General features: G+C 39.6%; 1 protein-coding gene across 1 annotated transcript in view; it reads right to left on the bottom strand.

Moving 5' to 3' along the window:
- Positions 1–3766, bottom strand: part of LOC126237249 (caspase-1-like) — a 195151-nt gene extending 191385 nt beyond the window's left edge. Inside the window, exon 1 of the mRNA XM_049947164.1 lies at positions 3578–3766. The gene's annotated coding sequence lies outside the window, so the exon portion shown is untranslated. The remainder of the gene's footprint in view (positions 1–3577) is intronic.
- Between the last annotated feature and the right edge of the window lie 6850 nt (positions 3767–10616).

Below are 10616 nucleotides of genomic sequence, written 5' to 3' on the forward strand. Positions count from 1 at the left end.
TGAAAATTCGACTCGATTTTTTAAATCACTGAAATAAAATCTCATAGCCTCTCAACCCATGAAGTTTCATTTCTTCTCCTCCTCTCCTTCTGGGTGCTTCATATTCTTTTTTTTTTTTTTTGGGTCAGGGTATGTATTTGCTTTAGAAAGCACCGATGTGATGTTGAATCAGTAGCTTTTGTAGTGTTAAAAAAAAGGAAATCAATCCGATTTTCTGAACACACGGCACTGAGGGTATCGTGCGTAAAGTGCACGTGTTGAGTTCCACATGATTGGTAGTTTAGGTGCCCACGGTGATTTCCAACGAGAATTTTATTTCGGCACAACTTTGAAATATAGAACGGTCTTCATCGCACAATTCTTTATTGAGCATTTCATCATTGGACTGTAGATAAAAACCAAACTTTAGTACAAAGCTCGCGAAAGTGAGCACGTAGACTGAATACAGTACAAATCTCACCTCATGTAGTCACATCTGACAGTGCCATCGTCAATTCGAATAGAACCAGTGGTAAACGATGTTATTTCTGTGGATCACTTCTACGTCGTTCCTTGTAAATGGATGTTAACTGTGCTTTTCAGATTGATTAGTCCACGGTTCAATCCTCGAACTGTACTAAGATACCTATTGGCGCTTAAAGTTGCTTCTACTCTTACAGTGCTCTGCGTATCCGAAATAATAAGAAGTAGCAAGCTGCATTGTGATTCAGACTCAAAGCTGAATTATATCGCTCTTCCTCCCCCTCCCCCCCCCCCCTCCTTCCCGCTTCACCTCCCCCAACATACACACACAAAGCAGCTGTGCTTAGCAAAACACTGATACTCTCAAAACAGTCATATAGATTACTGCTATATTGAACTTAACGTGTTATCTTATACATCCAGGATCAATACAGTTGCAGCGATAGGTGAAATCAGAATTTTTTTGGTAATATTTTATTGGTTGCTTGCAGAGACGAGCTCAAAATTACCTTATTGTAGAGAAGTGTCTACAATCCGCAGTCACATTTGCATTCTAGTGGTAGTTTTTGGAGCAAATGAGTTCATAGTTGAACTACACCACGCCTACTGATTACTTGTGAGTAATATGTGTTGCTACGACTGCTGGCATTTCATTTGTTCTCTGTGCATCGTAGGCGTTACAGTGTTGATAGTCGTCTGACTGCTGACGTCTCGTCGAGATATCACCGTCTTTTAATGAGCATTCCGTAATAAACAACGTTACACCTGTTACTTTAAGCTGCACACGTTCATTTGGCTAAAACTGGTTGAAGGCTGTGTTAAGTTGTCCGCCATATCCTACGCAAACGTAACAAAATCAGCAAAAATTAACTGTAACAACCAAACAACTAGGCAGAGTTAGACGGACGGTGAGTATAACTACTGCACAACTTCTCCAACCACGAAAATATTATTTCAGTTGCCGGTGATCAGTTTCTCGGATATTTGCCATTCTAGAGGAGTGGGTTAACTGCCGGGACAGGATTTCACTCTGTGAGTTTTTCTGTAGTTCGATTTTCGCACTTGCCACATTATTAACAAAAAAACAAAAAAAATACATCCATAATCCGCAAGAAAATCACCAAACTGCGTGAGTTAATACTTCATTTCTGTTATAGCGGTAGGATTACCCCTTGGTGTCTTCCACCCAGCACCTCATTTTACTTTCGTCGTGAATCGTAATTTGAAACCCAGTACTAAAACAATCCATTTAAAGACTGGTCATAGAAATAAATGCGAATGCAAATTTAATACGGAATTTTAGATGTATCTACCAGAATTATGTGCGATGTAATAAAGGAGTTCTTTAAAATGATCCATTGCCCATCAGAAACACAAAAATTTAAACTGTAATAACATCGGTTTCTGCAGTCGCTGGCGGTCTTCAGATCGTGAGATGGCAGTAGTTTGCTCGCGAGCATATTGACATAATAAAATTTCTCATTGTGGCACGAGGTAGGCGATGATATCAGTGAAATTTTGATTGTTATTTTGTTACACGTTTGACAGTGATAAAATAGAAGCATAAAATAGAACTGCGTAATCGTGTTGTTCACAAGGTTTTATATATAACATCACGTTGCCTGTGTTTCGTTTGGGTTGATAATATGGAATACAGTGACATCTTAAAATCATTTGTTTTAGATGGTTCACCATCGACAATGTTCATTAAGTTGTGAAGGAAACCCGATCATTCATTTTCAACACGCAAGAAATTGATTACTGACTTCAAATGTGGCGCTTCACACCTTGAATTTGCTGCATGTGAAGGATGTAACAAAACTACAACCACTGATGAAGTCATCAAGAAAACGTACAGTATTCTATCGGTCGATAGACGATAATGGCATACGAATTAGCTGGAGCCATAGGCATTCCGGAGGAATCAGTGTGGTACGTTTGTTTGAAAAATTAACGAAGACAGATTTTTATAGGTATAAGTGTCTCATATTTCCTGAATGATTACCAAAAGCAGTTACGAAAACAGATTTTTCAGGAGTGTCAGGATCGCTTAAAAACATGCCCAGCTAACAGCGTGCATCTGATTTGTTACTTTGGATGAAATATTGTACCAGCATTTCATCCCAGAAACAAAGCAGTAAGCAAAATAGTCAGCGGACGCCGGTACTGTCTACCGAAGAAGGCCTGCATATCACGGTCTATAAATGGACTGTCGTATTAAATATCTTGAAAATGGCGGTTATACGCGAGATGAGCCCTAAACAGCAAAAGAAAATAAGTCTTCAGGGTAACGCCCTTCCCCCACATAGGTATTTTTGCGATGAGAAAATTGAGGGATTAAAATTAAGAATGATTTGTAAAATCTTCCATATTTATCGAATTTACGCTCTCTGACTCTCCCATATTCTCACATCTAACGAAATTTGAAGCATTAAAACCTGTAGGGTGTAATAAACTTATCAGTTTGGCAGTAGATAAGTATTCTGCAAACCTTGAAGAACCACACTATTGGGAATTTTTTTTATTCATTCAGGAAAATCGTTCGCCAACTTGAGTTTCCGTAACTGGGGAAAATATAAAAAAATATAAAAATTAAGGATATTTTAATTTAAAATACTATATCTGCATCCTTAAGCAACGGTATTGTCTTATGTTTGTATACAAAATGGAGAAACATATTTGAAAAATAAAAGAATGTAATCATAAGGTCAAGATTTGGAGATGAAAGATAAGATACAATTAAACTAATCCGTAAATCGTCGACGCGAGTTACTGCAATTATTGAAAGCACTGATATGGTTTATAAAATGTACACGACACTGAACTCGTGTTAAAGAGGAGCATGATTTGAGTCCTTCGTCGGACATTCAGGCCTTCAGTTGCTTCTCTAAATTACTTCAAACGAGTAAGTAGGTAATTATTTTCACAGCAAAGCAGTTACACTCGTTCTGGATGACGTCGAGTAGAAAACTGATCCTTTACCTCTTTATAAGTATCAAATAGGCAAACCAAATGAACATATAAGGCAAATGACTTTTGTGCACTGCAGTGAGGAGAATGTGTTCATGAACGATACTGATGGAAACGGGAGTCACCTTGCCGCTAGCTGACTTACCTCTAGTATTTGCGCGACTTTTCGTGTGGGTTGACAGCGGCGAAGTCAGCGACTATTCTAAACGGGAACACCTTCCGTATGCACTAATTGATCGACAAAAAAAACTTTTACAGCTTCAGAACACTTGTCACGCCAGTCACTCGATTTTTTTTTTCGCAACAGACACTCGGGAAAAGATGGATGCTCCAAACGACGTCTGTACAGCGTACCAAGGCAGAGACTAGCGCTCTTCCGCCGCCTGTAGATATATAACAGCGACGGCAGCCGCTCGGAGAAGTAGCGAGATAAGGATTAGATCCCATGAGATAACAGGGAAACAACTGGCCGCACATTGCTGCGCCATGACTCGCATCTTCGCGATTCTCAGAGTAAAATAAATATATCTGAGAACTGACTTGAAAACCAAAAGATATGTAACTGGGAATAAGTCACTGAGCTCATGTTCGGAAGTAGCCGAGTGCACTAGGATAGTCCGTAGCAACTGAGCACTGCCACTTCCTGTGTCTTACACAAAATCTTTTTTTGTTATATTTTTCAGAAGAATGCCAGTCATTCAGGAGTCTGATATTTTCAAATGGAATTTTATAAAAATCAGTATCCGAAGTACTCTGAAAATGAATCGTAGTTATAACTACTTCCTTAACAACATTAAACCGCTTCTTTTCATCAATTCATAAATCATTTCGGCACTAGCATTAGTGAGATGTAGAACTAGCACAAACGCAGTAATGAGCTGCAAATTCTTGCAGAAATTATCTTGAGATGTAAAGAAGTTGAAAAATATAGACTTGTTCAGGTCGGTTTAACCAAATACTGTATTTTCTTTATTCTTTAAACACACTGTTTCACAATATGCAGGACGATTATTGAAACTAATGAAAAACGGGACAACACACAGCCCGTACGTATTATGTCAGGATAACGGGACACTTAAGTTAATAAGGGACGATCCCCAAAAATACGGGACGTCTGGTCACCCAGCGCTAGGTGATTTTTCAAATTAAATTGTCTCTTATGAGTTACCTGTTCCAGTGCAAAAGCATCGTCTATGCATGATCTACATCTGTGAACTATACAAATACCTGGGCGTAACAATTTGCAAGGATACGAAATGTAACAATCATATAGGCTCAGTCGAAGGTTAAGTGGGTAGAAGACTAAAAGACTTCATCACTAGAATATTAGCGAAATGCAGTCAGTCTACAAATGATGTTGTTAGTGTGAGCTATCCTAGAATATTGCTCAATTGTGTGGGAAATGTACCAATACCACTAACAGGCGATATTGAACCTATACGAAGAAGAGCAGTCCAGGTTTGTTTGAGCAACGCGAGAGCGTCACGGAGATGCTGAAAGAACTGAACTACCAAACAATTGAAGATAGCCGCAAACTATCCCGAAAAATCCTGCTTAGTACATTTCAGGGGCGAAACTGAATTAATGAATCTAGAAATATAGTACAAGCACTACGTATCGCTATCATACTAACAGTGTGGAGAAGATTGGACTAATCACAGGACACACAGAGGAGTTTATGCAGTCATTCTTCTCGCACTTCATATGTGAAATGAACAAGAAAAACCTCTCATAACTGGTACAGTCGAGAAGTGCCCTCTGGCCCTCATAACTGGTACACTGCAGAAGTACCCTCGCCGGGCGCGGTGGTCTAGCGGTTCTAGGCGCTCAGTCAGGAACCGCGCGACTGCTACGGTCGCAGGTTCGAATCCTGCCTCGGGCATGGATGTGTGTGATGTCCTTAGGTTAGTTAGGTTTAAGTAGTTCTTCTAAGTTCTAGGGGACTTATGACCACAGATGTTGAGTCCCATAGTGCTCAGAGCCATTTTTGAAGTACCCTCTGCTGTGCACTTCAAAGTGGTTTGCAGAACAGGGATTTATATGTAGACGTAGAAGAGATGTAACAATTCTCGAAAAGATAAGTGTAGAAAGAATTTCAAAGGCGTCTGTGCACGTTGAATTGGGTGGGGAGGGAGAATGGTAATAGAAAGAGTGGGAAAAGATTTCCAGAATGAGATTTTCACTCTGCAGCGGAGTGTGCGCTGATATGAAACTTCCTGGCAGATTAAAACTGTGTTCCCAACCGAGACTCGAACTCGGGACCGTTGCCTTTTGCGGGCAAGTGCTCTACCATCTGAGCTACCGAAGCACGACTCACGCCCGGTACTCACAGCTTTACTTCTGCCAGTATCTCGTCTCCTACCTTCCAAACTTTACAGAAGCTTTCCTGCGAAGGAGAGCTTCTGTAAGGTTTGGAAGGTAGGAGACGAGATACTGGCAGAAGTAAAGCTGTGAGTACCGGGCGTGAGTCGTGCTTCGGTAGCTCAGATGGTAGAGCACTTGCCCGCGAAAGCCAAAGGTCCCGAGTTCGAGTCTCGGTCGGGAACACAGTTTTAATCTGCCAGGAAGTTTCAGTGGGAGAAGAGTTCTTCTGTTGCTGTTGTTGTTGCTGCTGCTGCTGATGATGATAATATCACTTTGAAAGTATCAAACAGTCAAATAATAAGTGTCTCCTCCAAAATGTGGTTGAATTTTACAAAAGGAAAGAAAGAAAGGAAACAGTTTAAAGTCACCCTTTAAAATATTTGTGAAAACAGTGCACAGCAAGCAAGCATGCACGAAGACACAAACCATACGTATAGAAGAATGATGTAATCTTGATGTGAAGCCCTTGATAAAAGACTAGAAAAGATGGAGAAATAACTAAAAATCTGCAGAAAAAGTGTATCACTGTCTACTCACTAAAATTTAAGTTAATGATGCACACATTGTGCGACACACTAAAAGCTTTACCCTAAGATATTGAGAGGAACTCTGACAAAAGGCAAAATTTTAATAATCCTTCCATTTTCAACTCGACTTCAGCGTTGCTGATCTTGTATCTTCACCTCGGAGCGACATTCATGTTGATATTATTATATGTCGTTGTGCATTGAAGTCGAATAAAACTTCTTAGTAGTACACCAATTTCGTTTGTCATTAGTCTTTAGACTGCTTTAAGCCATCCGCCACATCTGTTTGTCCTGTGACGTACATCATTACCAGTATATTAATTTAGTTTAGAACTTCTGAAAAAAATGGCTCTGAGCACTATGGGACTTAACATCTGAGGTCATCAGTCCCCTAAAACTTAGAACTACTTAAACCTAACTAACCTAAGGACATCACACACATCCATGCCCGAGGCAGGATTCGAATCTGCGACCTTAGCCGTCGCGCAGTTCCAGACTGTAGCGCCTAGAACCGCTCGGCCACACCGACCGGCTAGGACTTCCGAGGTTTTCCTAACTCGATTAAGGCAAGTGCAGAGATGGATCTTTCACGAAAGAACAAGACTTGTTTTCTTCCTAATTGCCTTCCGTTCCGAGCGTATGTTCTGTCTGTAATGACCTCGTTGTCGACAAGACACTAAAGTTTAACTTCGTTTGTTCTTTTCTCTTCATCTCACGGTATCTGTTACTAAGACAGATCTTAAGAATTTACAGATTCCTGCATGTAAGATCCTCTGTATTTTTACTCTTCTCCCAATCTTTCTATTACCATTCTCCCTCCCCACCCAATTCAACGTGCACTGACTTCTTTGAAATTCTTTCTACACTTATCTTTTCGGGAATTGTTACATCTCTTCTGCGTCTACATCTAAATCCCTGTTCTGCAAACCACTTTGAAGTGCATAGCAGAGGGTACTTCTGCAGTGTACCAGTTATGAGGGCCAGAGGGTACTTCTCGATTGTAGCAGTTATGAGAGGCTTTTCTCGTTCATTTCACATATGGAGTGCAAGAAGAATGACTGCATAAACTCCTCTGTGTGTCCTGTGATTAGTCCAGTCTTCTCCACACAGTCAGTATGATAGCGATACGTAGTGGTTGTAGTATATTTCTATATTCATCATTTCAGTTTGGTCCCTGAATTGTACTAAGCAGGATTTTTCGGGATAGTTTGCGGCTATCTTCAATTGTTTGGTAGTTCAGTTCTTTCAGCATCTCCGTGACGCTCTCGCGTTGCTCAAACAAACCTGGACTGCTCTTCTTCGTATAGGTTCAATATCGCCTGTTAGTGGTATTGGTACATTTCCCACACAATTGAGCAATATTCTAGGATAGCTCACACTAACAACATCATTTGTAGACTGATTGCATTTCGCTAATATTCTAGCGATGAAGTCTTTTAGTCTTCTACCCACTTAACCTTCGACTGAGCCTATATGATTGTTACATTTCGTATCCTTGCAAATTGTTACGCCCAGGTATTTGTAAAGTTCACAGATGTAGATCATGCATAGACGATGCTTTTGCACGGGAACAGGTAACTCATAAGAGACAATTTAATTTGAAAAATCACCTAGCGCTGGGTGACCAGACGTCCCGTATTTTTGGGGATCGTCCCTTATTAACTTAAGTGTCCCGTTATCCTGACATAATACGTACGGGCTGTGTGTTGTCCCGTTTTTCGTTAGTTTCAATAATCGTCCTGCGCATTGTGAAACAGTGTGTTTAAAGAATAAAGAAAATACAGTATTTGGTTAAACCGACCTGAACGAAGTCTATATTTTTCAACTTCTTTACACCTCAAGATAATTTCTGCAAGAATTTGCAGCTCATTACTGCGTTTGTGCTAGCTCTACATCTCACTAATGCTAGTGCCGAAATGATTTATGAATTGATGAAAAGAAGAGGTTTAATGTTGTTAAGGAAGTAGTTATAACTAAGATTCATTTTCAGAGTACTTCGGATACTGATTTTTATAAAATTCCATTTGAAAATATCAGACTCCTGAATGACTGACATTCTTCTGGAAAATATAACAAAAAAAGATTTTTCAGATACTAGCCACGGCGAAACCTCCAGGCTAATTGACATTGATAAATAAGTAACTTATGTAAATAACAATAATTTTCTACCCTGGTTAAAGACATCGTTATTTTAAAGTGGTATATTGTGTTTGCACGTGGCAACAATAAACAATAATATATTTACTCATTTACAAATTCAAAGCTTTTTACAGCTTCTTTGGTGCGCATTTTAAGAAAATGGTACGATAATCTATGTAGCTGTAGCATGAACCAAGTAGTTTAACACACTTCTACTATATAGGTATAAATAAGGATATAGGTACAGGTATAAATATGGATATAGGTATAGTTTACACAAAATATAGATACATTTCAACTTCTAAGTGGGTGTCATATTTTGATTCTGGAAATCTGTTCACTGTAACCTAGCATTTGTGGATGATGAAAAAGCATTTGACAAAATTCGCAGAGACAAGCTATGGACAAGAATGGAAAAAAGATGAATCCCTTAACATCTGATCCAAGTCACAAAAAGCGAATTTATGGACACCAGAATTAGAACTGACTCGGGTAAAGAGATGACACTTGAAGTACAAAGAAATCAAGGAGTATAAAAAGGGTGTAGCTTGTCACCAACATTATTCAATATCTATATAGATCATATGATCAGGGAAACCATAGTACATAGAACAGCATCGGGCATAAATACTGCTGGAAATAAATATATTAAATACTCCTCAATAATAAACCGATATAACAGGCAGCTCATTTAAAATATTTAGGATGTGACATGATATAACATCAGAATATGGATATACAGAAAACAAATAATACTTAGCAGCATATATGTGGTACAATAAGAAGAAGACTTAAGGGTAAAACAAGGCAAGTGACACTACCGATATTTTATAAAGTCTTGGTAATTCGTACTTTATTATATGGGACAGACAGTTGGACACTGAGAAATAAAGATTTACGGCAATTAGAAGCATCAAAAATGAAATGTCTAAGACTTTTGAGAAGCTGCGCTAGTAATAGGACAAAGTTCGTACGGCCCCATGTTGCATTGTAGTGAAATTTATTCAAGATGGCGGATCCTAGATGGCGGCGATAGATATGGCAGTGTCGCAATGACGTTATGGCGGAAAATTGAAATTATGGCGGGAAAATAGGTCAATTGGGCTACCTCCACTAACCTAATCCTTTCCCCTCCCTCATAAAATGGCGGGAAGTTCAAATTTTGGTGGAAAAAAGATCGCTTGGGCTACCTCTGCTAACCTAAGAAAATGGTTGGGAATAAGGTCACTTGAGCTACCTCCACTAGCGTAAGTCATCCGACCGCCACCTCTTCCTTGGAATTGGCGGGAAAAGGACTCAGCCTGTGCTGGGCTGCTGGATAGGATGGAAGTAAGTCTTTATTTTGCAGGCAGCCTTTATTTGAACAATTTTTAGGCATTAGCTCCATCCAGTTTGTTCACCATGAGGTCCGGAGTCCAACTGGCCTAGTAAAGAAGTACTGCCACCAGAGAGCATTATCAGCCCGTGGCAGTCTGGGGGAAAATGGCGGGAAAAGGATTGAGCCTGTGCTGGGTTGCAGAGAGAGGAAGGTGTGTACTTTATTTATTTTGGTACTGTTTATTTACCGATGGATTTCACGTAGTTTATTCGTTACAGTGATACAAAACACACACTCTGACATGCTTGGGTCACAATACACAGCCTACAGGCCTACAAACCACTCGTAAATTATCGAAATAATGCAGTACACTGATGTACAGACACGCAACCAACTCGTAAATTACCGAAATAAGTCATTGCACACCCTACAGAGCTCCAGACTACTTGTGTTGATCACCGAAATAATGCATGTAAAACTCTTTGCAGACACGCTCACTAATTGTAAACTGTCGAAATAGTGCATTGCACAGCCCATAGACCTGCAAACTACTCGTAAATCACTGAAATAATGCATTACACAGTCTACAGACACAAAAACAACTCTTAAATTGTCAAAATAATGCATGTAAAACGCTCTGCAGACACGTTCACTAAATGTAAACTGTCGGAATTATGCGTTGCACATCCCACAGATATGTTCACATAATAATGCAACAGACATGAAAACAATTCCTTAACTTTCGAGAAATAATGCATGTGTAACACTATGCAAACACGCCCACAATGCTTAATTAAACAGCCGAAAATGATGCAGTGCACATAAAAACACTTTTG

This window comes from Schistocerca nitens, chromosome 2 (assembly GCF_023898315.1).
Source record: "Schistocerca nitens isolate TAMUIC-IGC-003100 chromosome 2, iqSchNite1.1, whole genome shotgun sequence".
NCBI lineage: Eukaryota > Metazoa > Arthropoda > Insecta > Orthoptera > Acrididae > Schistocerca > Schistocerca nitens.